The sequence below is a fragment of the Geospiza fortis genome, unplaced genomic scaffold, assembly GCF_000277835.1.
Source record: "Geospiza fortis unplaced genomic scaffold, GeoFor_1.0 scaffold55, whole genome shotgun sequence".
NCBI classification, from domain to species: domain Eukaryota; kingdom Metazoa; phylum Chordata; class Aves; order Passeriformes; family Thraupidae; genus Geospiza; species Geospiza fortis.
In genome coordinates, this window is record NW_005054308.1 from 9,465,231 (window position 1) to 9,476,090 (window position 10,860).

Consider the following 10,860-nt stretch of genomic DNA (forward strand, 5'->3'; position numbering starts at 1 on the left):
CAAAAGAAGGTGCTGCATTTTCCAGGAAGGGGCATGGGCAGTGAATCTTGAGAGAAATGAGAAAATGGCCTGAGCCCCAAGAAGTCCAAGGGGGCGATGTGTGAGTCACAGGCTCAGCCACAGCCCCAGAGGTAGAAAGGGAGCTCAGAGCTTCAGCCACCCTCTCCAGGCAGGAATGAGTCAGGCAAGGAGACATTTGGGGATGCTCATTCCAGAGAGGAACTGGGAAATCTGCAGCAGGGAGAGGAGCAGCAGCCTGTGAGCTGTGCAGGGCACGGGGAGAGCTCAGCCTGGGGCTGCTCCCCTTGGGGAGGAGGAGACAGAGGGCTGCGAGCACAGCTCTGGCTTTTCCAGCCTCTGCCAGGCTCTCATTAGGAGGGCTGGGATAAAATCCTCATCCAGATGTAACTTGTGTTGCTCTGGCCCTACAACAATAATTGTGTATGATGTAAATTAAAAAAAAAACGGGCATTCTTGTGTGCTATTACTTGATCCATGCTGTGCTCTGGATCTTTGGGAGTCGGTTTGGAGCTGATTTACTTTGTGGCTGTCCCAGATTTGGCACTGGGGATGTGTGGTGGTGCTCACAGGGGTCCCAGGACGAGAGAAGAGACGAGGATTTAAAGGGAACCAAAACCTCTGTCTCAGCCCATATTTGATCCCAGGGCTCTGTGCTTGCTGGTCACAGCACGGGGAGGTCCAGCCCCACCTCTGAAGGCAGCAGCCTGCCCTTGCCCTTCTCCAGAGGAGTGAGGTCCAAGCAGAACCAGAGCTCTCTAACCCCTGAGATGCCTCGTTAACACACTCAGCAAATCCTTCAACCCAAACCACTTCAGAATTTTCCCTCATGTCAAAGAAAAAGAAAGGTTTAAGGTTCCTTTTAAAGTAAAGCTTTTCTTTCCTTTTCCTTCTATTCCCCCCCTTTATCTCTTTTTAAGTGCCTCAAATCTGCCACATTGCATAACTCCTGCTGGGTTTTTTTCAAATATTAAAAGCCACCAGGCAAAGTGATGCTGTTGAGTTGGGCCTGGAGAGATAATTTGGTTCTGAATTAGGTGATGCCAGGGCTGGGAGGTTGATGTCCCACCCCGGGCTAGCAGCAGCAGGAGATGCTCCCTTTTGGGCTCTGAGCCCAAAACCCCTGGTTCTGCAGGAGCTGAGGCATTTGCTGCTCATTCCACATCTGCTCCTTCCTCCCCTTTGATAAGGACACATCCAACACAGCTGGATGGGCTCAGGGTGGTCTCAGCAATCCCTGGTTTTCCTCTTACACAAGCAAAACAACCATAAAAACCATCATTTCCTATGTAAGCTACCCTTACCCCTTTGGAATTTCTTATGAGATTCCAGGCTCTGAGTCTGGATGAGGATCTCCTCCCACAGAAAATTTAAAGATAAATGATTTGATTATAGAAGCACGAATTCTTATTTAGTGTGAATATTCTCCTGAAATAGAAGAGAGAATTACAAAACCTTTTGTCTTACAAAATGAAGGTCTTTTCTCGAAAGGAGAAAGGCTCGGGATTGTTTTTTTTTAAAGTATGTCATGGAAAGCATGTGGAATGCATACAGGAAAATGTAAAATACCTGAAATATGAGCCTTTTTGAATGCCCTGAAAATAGAAACAGGGCTGGTTTTGTGAGATTTTCAGTTGGAAGGTGATATTTTCCAAGCAATGCTTTCACAGGGCATTTTTTAACCTGTTTGTGTGTCAGAGTGGCTTTTTGCCCAGAGCACAGATCCAAAGCTATATCAAGCAAAAGTAAAACCTCCAGAAGTTGAATATGTATTTAAAAATAAAAGGAAAAGAGCCAAAACTGAACAGTGAAAGAAGCAAAATCTTGCAGTTTCAGAGTAGCATAAGATTAAGGTAGGTTTTATCACGTTGGATAACACCTAGGTTATTCATACATCAAATATAAAAAGTGGGCTATTTTAGAGGCATCCTGAAGGCTTGTTAATGACAGCTTTTTTCAGTCCCTTTCTGAACAACAGCATCTTCTCAGCCAAGCTCCTTTGCTTATGTTGCCCACATCTATTAAGCTTCATCAGCCAGACCTTTGCTTTGCTAGCCCAGAGCTCTGCTGTGCACACACAGCTCCCCCCTTCCCTTCCCTTCCCTTCCCTTCCCTTCCCTTCCCTTCCCTTCCCTTCCCTTCCCTTCCCTTCCCTTCCCTTCATCTTCTCAGCCAAGCTCCTTTGCTTATGTTGCCCACATCTATTAAGCTTCATCAGCCAGACCTTTGCTTTGCTAGCCCAGAGCTCTGCTGTGCACACACAGCTCCCCCCTTCCCTTCCCTTCCCTTCCCTTCCCTTCCCTTCCCTTCCCTTCCCTTCTTTTCCCATTAAATTAATGCCTGGGATTTGCTGTAGTTGTGTTAATAAACCCAGGGAGCTCCTCTGACTGCTCTGCTCAGTACATCCAGCCACAGCCCCATCCCTCCTCGGGTTATGTTCCAAGGCTGATTGAAGTATTTGTTGAGGAGGACTCAGCTCAGACAAAGCACAAGGCTTTTAGTGACATAGGTCATTAAAATCTGCACAAGGAACAGCCCTGTCAGGGTTGATTTATTTCTAAAAAACCCAGTGATTCCTGAATGTACTGAGTGCAATTTTGTCCTCTTTAACTGAACAACCAGTATCACAATATATTTTTTTTTTATCTCAGAACATCTTGAGGACAAATTGCATCGTAATATACTTTTTTATTGTATTTTTTCAGTGCAGTTTTCTAAGAAACTGTCTAAAAAAATCATCCTTTTATCCACCAGCTCCCTGCAGCCCCTCCTGGGCTGAAGTAACAGTCTTTTTACAATGTACATCATTCACTGCAAACCAGCTTGGGGCAAGAAGGGAGAAAATATGCTGTATCCATTACCTTTGAAGGAGAACTTTAGGCAGAAGGCAGTTCATTGCTCATGCAAATATTCAACAGAATGGGAGAAATTCTTCACAGCAATTGTTGGATCTTTTTATTTCCCTGAATTTAATCGCTGGATTTTTACTCAGCAATGAGAGCCAGATCTTTGCTTCTCTGTTTTGCTCACATAAAGCAGCCTAACACTGCCTGCCACTAAGATAAGTACGTGACTGTCACTAATTGAAGCAGTGAGCAACAGCACAGAGTTTACCCACCCTAAACTGCAGCTCCAGGAATTTTGTTTTGGAAAGGATCTCCAGGATCCTGCTGGAGCTGAGGGATTCAGAGGAATCAGAGCCTGTTGTGAGGTTGCAATCAAATATTCAGAGCTGCCAATGAGTGATGCCAGTGATGGCTGTGATGATACTGACAGTCTAGAAATGCCACCATCTTACAAATGAAAGCCAAGCTGCATCCTAACAACTTCCATGAAGATGCTTTGATGCATATTTTATTTCTTCCATTAAATAAACGACATGCACTCTGCTGCCTGCAGTTCCCCAGCTCTCCCCAGGAAGTCCTGGAGGATGTCATTTCTCAGAGAGTTCTCCTGAGCAGGTCAGCACACAAATGAAGCCCGAATTTAATGTGTCAACAGACTTGCTGGGATGGCTGGTTTGCAGTAAATGGCAGTTTTGTAGGAGAGGAGTCACCCAGCAGGAGTCACCCATCGTGTGAGCAGTTCATGGGGAGAGTTTGGGGGCATTCCCCAGCAGAACCCCCGGGACTGAGCCATGAGATTTTCATTGCTGAAATTGCAAACAATTTTCATTGTTTTCATTTGCCTCTGATGTGCCCAAAGGCATCTTCACTGCTGAGAACTGCCCAGATATTTGGGAATTGCCACTGTCCTGTTATTAACTGCCATGCCTGGCCATTCTCTGGATTTATCTTGCAAGGCTGATTCACCCCTGATTTACACCACTGTGTCTATGAAGTCTGCTAATGATTTCCTTGCCCAGGAAGAGCCTTGCTCCTCATCTGTCACCTGACATGAGCTGACACAGGGGACCTCATAACCACCACCTGCAGCTCTCCAGAAGATGTATGTGCACAGACACTGAGTGCACCTGTTTTTTTCAGAAATAATGTGTGGCCAGTATGAATTAGGGAGCAAACTCACTCTTTTATCTCACCTATGATCAACGCTTCTAGGGAAAGGTGGGCTCATTGCTGTGAGTGGTTCTGTTAATAACCAGCCTGCCCTGTGCAGTGATGCTGTCAGATTTCAATATTGCTGCACAGATTGATTTTGCACATTTTATTTTTAAGGCAAAGTGCAGCCAAAAAATGTTTCAAGAATGAAATATTTCTGCTGCAGAGGAATCAGCTGGCTGGGCCAAGGCAGCTCCTGGGAGCCACCCTGGTGGGAGGGCTCCACAAGTGGGGAATCAGGAATTCCAGCCATGACTCTGAGGATGCCAACAGGCTCTGACCTCGTGGTTTGATTTGCAGTTCCCCATCACTTCTCTGGGCTCTAGGCTCTTTCAGCTCTTGTCAAAGCACTGGGAGGCTTCATCTCCTCTAGCTGGGGTGCTGCCCTGCTGTCATCCTTGGTCCTGCTACCCTGTCCCCTGCAGAACCATCTCCTGTCCCCTCCTTGGCTCTGCCATCCCCACTCTGTCTGCAGCCAGGGCAGCAAGGAACCCTCAGATCCTGGGCCAACAACAACAACAACAACAACAACAATAATCCTTGATTTCCAGGTACATGGTTCCTCCAAGTGCAGCTTCTTCCTCTGCACATATGGCTGGAAGAGATGGGCACAGAAATTTATGAGAAAGCACAGGTTAGAAATGTGTTAGTCTTGAAAGATGTTAGTCAGTTCATAGCCGGGAAAAAGGAAATCTATAGCCCGTGTCTTGGTGACAGTGTTCTTGGCAAGGGAAAAAATGTGCATCAAGAATGCTGTTTTTAAAATCTGCCCCTGTGAAAAAGAGATGCCGAGGAAGCACACGGCTACAAAACTGGGAAAATGTGATTTTTTTTTTTTCCTGGGGGCTTTGGGAAACTTAACACCTTGTCCAAAGCATTTGGATGTCCCCATCTCATCCAGGGTGTGTTGCATGGCTGGGTGATCTGGCAGCACAGAAATGTGCTGTCAGGGATATGGAAGCAGCAGGTGGCAGAAGGTGCTTACAGAGGGTCTGTGAGCAATAATTTGGCATAAACCAGGAAACAGCTCTGCCCAGGCTGCAGGGGCTGGAGGCTCTTCCCCTGGAGCTGCTTATCTGTGGTTAGAGAAGCCAACAAAGCAGGAGAAATGAGGCCTTGGTCTGTGATTTTCAATGCTTTGCACCTTTGGGAGGTATAAAAATAACCTGTGCTTTGCCAGCGGGCAGGAGAGAGGGAAGATGCTTCAATATGAGATTAGAATATAGAGGGCAAGTGAGGAAACAAAGCTGGGAGATTGAGGGGAGCAGGGAGGGCATTGGTGTGATGAGTTTTGGTTGGAGGAGGGAAAAGAAGCCTCATGGAGAATTGTTCCAGATGAAAATGTTTTCTTCTTCTGCACCAGCAGCTCTGGGTGAGTCTCTGGCTCTTTTGAGGAAACCAAAATAGGTTTTTCCTTCTTCTTCTGTGTCTTTGACATTCCAGCCTAAGGCTTAGATTTTCATGGAAGCCTTTGCTCTGGGGGAGGCTGAAGGCTGATGGCAGACCCTCCTCCTCCTCCTCCTCCTCCTCACTCCCAAGCCTTCCTCCCCCTGGCCCATCCCTGCTGCCAGCTCCTCTCCCTCCCCATGGGCAGGGTGTGAGATTGAGCAGAGCCTTCCAGGCAAGCAGCCCAGGAAATGTCACAGAAGAACACCAACATTTTTTCCCAGCAGAATTGAACGTTTGAGGCAATGTTGCAAGAAAGAAAACAAAACCACCTCGAACCCAACAAACCATGGGCATGGTTTGCTCAAAAGAGAGAATTTCTTGACCCAGGGAAGTCTGTGGGGTGAAATGGTGGGAGGTCCCTTTTAATGCCATGTGCCTGAACCTGCTCATCTTTCCCTTTTCTGTCTGCTCCCCCAAGCAATAGAAATTTTTATCTTGAGTGAAACTTGAAAATGGAAAAAAAAAGAAAAAGAAAGCAAAAGCAATGTTAGAAAAATGCTACACCATCACTGTCAGAAAAAATTCACTTTTTTCCCCCAAGGCCACCACAATTCCACTTTTTACATTTGCTTTTGAAACATCTGCATTCAGAAACTGCTTCAGCTCAGCTCTGTCATTTCAGCTATTATGTGCAAATCATTGCTTAAAATGTTAACATAAACTAACTTTTTTTTTTTTAATCATAGTTAGAACTTTTTCCTGGAATTTATATATGGATTCTTTATTTTGGAAAGAAGTGAGCATGATGGAAAGGCACAAAGCCTGATCAGTGAGCAGGGGGTCAGAAAATTCTCCACGTGTTGTGTTACCTGATCAAAGGGATGTTGGAAGGTGGGAAGCTGCTGGCAGTGGGGAATAATTTCACTACACATTGACTTAAAGTAATTGAGAATGTGAATTTTGACAAGAATTTCAAAGGAATTTGGGGCTTATAAGAATATCAGGAATATTCAGTTTGCATTGTTGATTATAACTGCAAGTTTGGAAAAGCCTCTCAGCTTTATGCCTTTCATTGCTCGTGACCCAGTGGTTTTCAGACACTTATGCACTCCCTGAGCTGTAAACTGACATTAATTCCATGTGGGTTCTGTCCTTTCTGTTCAGTTTTCAGATAATTTGAAAATCTATTGTTTTTCAAGCAATAAATAAACACAATTAAGATGTGATTTGGCCGCTTACACTCAGAGGTGATGTCCTCACATCCTGTCACTGCTCCTCTTGGGTTCTAACTGACCCTGGTGAATAACTGAGCTTTGAAAACTGCAAGCTGCTGGAAGAACTTGCAATTTTGGATGGGGAAAGATCCTGAGCATCCCAGTCTGCTTTGGATTTCATCAGAGCTAAAGCAGAAGGTGCTGGAGGAGCAGAATTGACCACAGCATTTCAGGATTATTTCAGCTGCTCTGCTTTCCCTTTCCCCTCATTGACAATACGTGGTGGAGAGGATAGAGAACAAAGAGCCTCTGGTTTATCTCAGTGGAGTTTTAACTCTCTCACTATCTTGCACAATCAAACCTTGGAGAAATTCAGTTTGATGTCATTTTGTGTTGGGATAGACAAGTATTTCTCAAGAGGTCCATAACAGGAATTCTTGGAACGTTTATCACTGTTCCAGTCCTCTCATCCTTTCCTCTGCCCCTTTGTCTCTCAGTGAAAATACAATTTACTGCAAATAATTTCTTTTCACTATCTGCAGACATGCAGAAACACCAATAATATTTCTTTTAAAGAAAAAGAAATCTTGGCTTGGAGGGTGGATCCTTCTGTAACCCTATCAACGTGGATCTTGAGTATCTGAAACCTCACCTCTCATTAAAGTAGTAGCAAACACGTACTGAAAATTTGGGTGGCATCAATGCACTTATTTTTATAGCTCAAACTCGATTATCACTTGCTACAAACAAGCTCCCAACTTTATATACCTAATGTAAGTGAAATTGAAACCATCTGTTGAATGGCTTCCCACTACAGAATAACAGATGCATAAAACATGTGCTGCTGGTGCATTAAATGGTGCTGGTGCCTTTGAACCTCCTGTGGGAGGCCAGATTGTTTTCAATCTCCTCCCACAGTGATTGATTACCCTGTGGGTATTGCTCAAGTGCCGTGTTCCTCTTCCACTCCTTGTCAGGCATGAGGGAAAATTGTAGAGCTGCTGGGAAAAAACTTGAAATTTTCGACCGGGAAAAATTCGGAGCATCCCAGCTTGCTGTTGCTGTCATCAGAAATAAAGGAGAGTAAAGGAGAAGGAAAAGAAAGGAGAGTCAAGGAGAATAAAGGAGAAGGGGCTGGAGGAGCAGCAGTGCCCCAGCTTGGTTTGGAGGGGGATCCTTGGCAGGAGGCGATTCTGCCCCTCTGCTGTGCTCTCCTGAGAGCCCACCTGGAATGCTGAGCCCAGGTCTGGTGCCCCAGCAGGAGAAGGAAGTGCGGCTGTTGGAGCAAGGCCAGAGGAGCCCATGGAGCTGGTCAGAGTCCATGGAGCCCCTCCTGTGTGGGGACAGGCTGAGGGAGCTGGGGCTGGCTCTGTGGAGACCTCACAGCACCTTCAGGTGTCTGAAGGGCCTGCAGGGAAGCAGGAGAGGGACAATTCTTCAGGAACTGGAGTGACAGGATGAGGGCTTCCCACTGTAGGAGGAGAAATTTAGGTTGAATGTTCAGAAGAAATTGTTCCCTGTGAGGGTGGGGAGGCCCTGGCACAGGGCGCCCAGAGAAGCTGTGGCTGCTCCATCCCTGGAGGTGTCCAAGGCCAGGCTGGATGTGGATAACCCAGGATAACATCAGGATAACCCAGGTTTTGTTTAGCTACAGTTCTGAGAAACCCCTCACAAAGATACAGACAGGATAATCTTATAATATTTTAAAAAAATTGTTATTTATTTACTCACAGCTAGACCTGTCCTTTGATTTCATCTCCTTCTCCTCTGAATTTATCCTGGAATTTCTCCAGCTGATGCCACCATATTTTGGAAGAGTTTTTGTTTCTACTGCTTTAACTGAAATGCCTATCAGATAAATCACCTTTGGAGGTGTGAGTACAAACCACAGCATTTCAGGATTATTTCAGCTGCTCTGCTTTCCCTTTCCCCTCATTGACAATACGTGGTGGAGAGGATAGAGAACAAAGAGCCTCTGGTTTATCTCAGTGGAGTTTTAACTCTCTCACTATCTTGCACAATCAAACCTTGGAGAAATTCAGTTTGATGTCATTTTGTGTTGGGATAGACAAGTATTTCTCAAGAGGTCCATAACAGGAATTCTTGGAACGTTTATCACTGTTCCAGTCCTCTCATCCTTTCCTCTGCCCCTTTGTCTCTCAGTGAAAATACAATTTACTGCAAATAATTTCTTTTCACTATCTGCAGACATGCAGAAACACCAATAATATTTCTTTTAAAGAAAATCTTAGGGTTTTAAAAATACGTGAATACATGTAAGGGAGTTCTTTGAAGATCATTTTTGGTCTGCTGAGGCTCACAAAAACCATTGAATATTTATAACAGCCACCACAACAAAAGGAAAGGAGGAAGATATCAAGTGTAGACTAGAGAAACTGTTTAAAAAATATCTCCATCTCTTTGGTAAATGACTTTAAATGCAGTTGTCAGAGAAGCCTTTGGGAGTTAGGTGCTCAAATTCCATTAAACTTCATAAGAACATAATAATCTATCCCCTTGGTCTTCTAAATAGATCCAAGACATATTCTGAATATTGGTACAGAAAGAAGTGTTTATAAATTAACGATTTGCACCTCTTTGAAACATACAGGATAATTGGATTTCCTCCTCATGGGGACGATCAGTTGTAGCTTGATCAGGTTTGCAATGAAAAGCTTCGTGCAATGCAACACCACCTCTGTTCCCAGCTGCAAATTTGGGAAGAATTTAAGGATTTGTAATGGAACTATAATGGAACTCAAGCCCAGCTGCAAGGCTGAGGAGAGCAGAGGAGCTGCAGTCCAGGGTCCATCAGAGGTCTCAGCTGCCGGGCTTGGGAAACAGGAGAGGGAAGGACGTGTGGGCAACCAGGTGGAAAAAAAAAGGAAATTCAGGTGATGCCAGGCAATGGATGTGGTGACAGCCAACCATGGGCTTCACTGCCATAATTGTTTTGGGATAAATCAGAGCCTGAAAAGGCCAAGTCATCACAAGCACAGTTCAGGGATCTGTCCTTGTTCGTTGGCAGGACCAGGGCTGCAGTTTGCCCCTGATGCTGAACTGACCCAAAGGAATGAAGTGACTTTCTGAATGGAGCTTGTCATGGTGCCAGCTCATCAGCCTGGCTAAACTCATTCATTAATTACGTTATAAATACAATTTGGATGGAATCAAACCCAGGGGAATTAGGTTTGGATTGAAAAACTGCCTCCCATTTGACCCTTTTGCAGTGCACTCATTTTAAAATGTATTTAAGTTAAAATGTATTGAAGTTAATTCTAAATGCAATGTTTTTCACATTATAAAGCCCCTAGACTTTTCACTAGAGAAAATGTCAGGACCAATTTTTTTGTTTTGAAATTTCTGTCTCTGGCTTTTTTTAGCCAAACCAATGAATTTGCCTCTCAGACCTGTGAGTGCTTTCAGTTGATGTAAATGAAAAGTTTTTTTCTTTGGCTTGCTTTGGTGTTGAGTGGCAGATCTTGTACAACATGGTCTTGATCTGATGGGTTGGGCAATTATCATTCCATGGTTTCACCTTTCATGGTCCCACATGGGATTTGGCAAATTTAGGGGAAAAAAATAAAATAAAAGGTAGGAAACAAAAGGCAATACCAAGCACCAGTCCCCTCATGGAACAGTGGCCTCTCCAAGAGCCTGGGTGGATGATGCTCTGGAGATGCTCTTTGTCAGGGCTGACTGGCTGAGATGAAATGTTATGTGTCACAGTCATCTGAGATGAAACAAAATAAATCCTTCTCTGCTGTTTAGTTGACTTCTGTTTTGCTTGTTCTCGTCATTTTGTGACAAATTGCATGATGCCAGACATTTCTGTCAGAGCTCCGTACTTTCAGTCGTGCACATGGATCAGTTTTGGCTTCCTAATCATCCTCTGACCTTTGTGGCTGCACAGAATAAACAAACAAGACCTCTGAAAGTTCAGGATTACATATATTTATAATATATATATATGTATAGATGATAACAGAACAATTGTATTAATCTGCTCTTTTGGACTTGCACACGGCTGGTATTTGAAATTCTGAGAGCTGCATCCCCTGGTGCTTTCAAACCAGGATTTAAATTCTCCCTGTGATCAGCTTTGTTAAAAGAATCTGAATCCTTTCCCATTAAACTTAAGGGAGACTTTGAAAGCCAATTTAGTGGAAATTTTAAACTTT